This window comes from Colobus angolensis, unplaced genomic scaffold (genome assembly GCF_000951035.1).
Source record: "Colobus angolensis palliatus isolate OR3802 unplaced genomic scaffold, Cang.pa_1.0 Scaffold465, whole genome shotgun sequence".
In the NCBI taxonomy this organism is placed as follows: domain Eukaryota; kingdom Metazoa; phylum Chordata; class Mammalia; order Primates; family Cercopithecidae; genus Colobus; species Colobus angolensis.
In genome coordinates, this window is record NW_012118099.1 from 625,403 (window position 1) to 628,160 (window position 2,758).

Sequence of the window (2,758 nt, forward strand, 5' to 3'; positions counted from 1 at the left end):
TTGTGGGACCACTGGGGAATTCAGCAGACAGAAGACTAGGTTACAGAAGACAGGGAGACAATATAATCACTTCTTTAGTTAATCCTCAAAACAGCCCTACACGAGAATACTGGCATTCTTCCTTCCTTTCTTTCTTTTTTTTTAAATTTTACTCTAAGTTCTGGGATACATGTGCAGAATGTGCAGGTTTGTTATAGAGGTATACATATGCCACGTGATTTGCTGCACCTATCAAACCATCATCTAGGTTTTAAGCCCTGTATGCATTAGATATTTGTTCTAATACTCTCTCTCCCCTTGCTCCTCACCCCCTGACAGGCCCTGGTATGTGATGTTCCCCTCCCTGTGTCCATGTGTTTTCAGTGTTCAACTCCCTCTTTTGAGTGAGAACATGCGGTTTTTGATTTTCTGTTCCTGTGATAGTTTGCTGAGAATGATGGCTCCCAGCTTCATCCATGTCCCTGCAAAGGACATGAACTCCTTCTTTTTTATGGCTGCATAGTATTCCATGGTGTATATGCGAAATACTGGCATTATTTCTACATCACATATAAGGCAACCCAAAAAACAAGAGTGTGTTTCAATAACTTGGTCAAGGTCACTGTATTAGTCAATTCTTATACTGCTATAAAAAACTGTCTGAGACTGGGTAAATTATAAAGGAAAGAGGTTTAATTGACTCACAGTTCTGAAGAGCTGTAGTGGCCTCAGAAAATTTACGATCAGGGCAGAAGGAGAAAGCAAACACGTCCTCATTCACATGGTGGCAGTAAAGAGAAGAATGAGAACTGAGTGAAGGAGGAAGCCCCTTATAAATCCATCAGCTCTTATGAGAACTTACTATGACAAGAATGGCATGGGGGAAACCGTCTCCATGATTCAATTACCTTCCACTGGGTCCCTCGCATGTGGGGATTACAGGAACTATAAGATGAGATTTGGCTGGGGACACAGACAAACCATATCAGTCACTTAACTGGTAAGTGGCAGAGCTACACCATTTGGGGTTCTAATCATTGCATTTCACCCTTCTCATTCATGTTTGCTGCCCTTATGAGCTGAATGCCTTCAAGTCAGTTAGCTATATTTCCTTATTTATTATTTGAAAATGTTAACTCTATATCTTAGAGTTGTACTGAGAAACACAAGGTACAATATATTTAAAAATGCTCAGAGCACAGCACGAAGGCTCGCACTGTTTAGATCCCAGTGCAGTGCTTCCTTCCAATAACAGTTTGTTATTATCTTTGTGACACTTAGACACTGCTACCTCTCTAGACTCATTGCTATGATCTGAATGTTTTGTCTTCCCAAAATACATATGTGAAATCTTTTATTTGATTTTACCTTTTCCATTTTTAGATGTTTTTAAAAAATTTCCATAAGACATTGGGGTACAGGTGGTATTTGGTTACAGAAGTAAGTTCTTTAGTGGTGATTTGTGAAATTTTGGTGCACCTATCACCCAAGCAGTATATACTGTACTATATTTGTTGTCTTTTTTCCCTCGTCCCTCTCCCACTCTTCCTCTCAAGTTTCCAATGTCCATTTTATCATTCTTATGCCTTTGCATCCTCATAGCTTGGCTCCCACATATCAGTGAGAACATACAATGTTTGGTTTTCCATTCCTGTGTCACTTCACTTAGAATACATATGTTGAAATCTTAATCCTCAAAGTTATGGTATTAGGAGCTGGAGCCTTGGGGAGATGATTAGGTCCTTAGTGCAAAGCACCCTCATCAGTGGAATTAGTGCCCTTATAATAGAGGCCCCAGAGAAGCAAAATGGGTAACTGAGATGATGGATATGTTGATATGTTCATCTGTTCCCTGTAGTAAACATCTTACTATATATGTATCTTACAACATTATGTTGTATGACTTAAATGTACACAATAAAATTTTTTTTATAAAAGAAATAGTTCCATTCAAATAAATAATTTTTATTAAATAAATATAAAAGGCCCCAGAGAGCTGCTTTGCCCCTTCACCATTTGAGGACGTAGCTAGAAGGTGCTGTCTGTGAATCAGAAAGCCCTCACCAGATATTGAATCATTGGCACCTTGATCTTAGACTTCCCAGCCTCTAAAACCATGAGAAACTAATTTCCATTGTTTATAAGCCATTCAGTTTATTTTGTTATAGCAGCCTGCACATACTAAGACACCCAGAAAACCTCCAAAAATTTTAAACCACTTAAATAATATGATTATTTAAACAAAGAAAAGCATGAGCAAAAAGTCTGAAAATTTTATTCATTCACTTATTAGGCAAACATTGAATAAAAACCTGATATACACTAGCTATTCCAGTAAGGATACATAGTTAAAAGAGTCATAGATTCCACCCGATATGGTTTGGTTGTGTCCCCACCCAAATCTCATCTTGAATTGTAGTTCCCATAATCCCCATGTGTCAGGGGAGGAACCCAGTGGAAGGTAACTGAAGCATGGAAGTGGTTACCCCCATACTTTTGTTTTCATGATAGTGAATGAGTTCTCACAAGATCTGATGGTTTTATAGGGACTTTACCCCGCTTTACTTGGCTCTTCCTCCTGCCGCTATGTGAATAAGGACATGTTTGCTTCACCTTCTGCCATGATTGTAAGTTTCCTGAGGCCTCCCCAGCCATGTGGAACTGTGAGTCAATTAAACCTCTCTCCTTTATAAATTACCCAGTATCAGATAGTTCTTTATAGCAGTGTGAGAAGAGATTAATACACTATCTACAAGGAGCTTATAGTAATAGCTCAGGC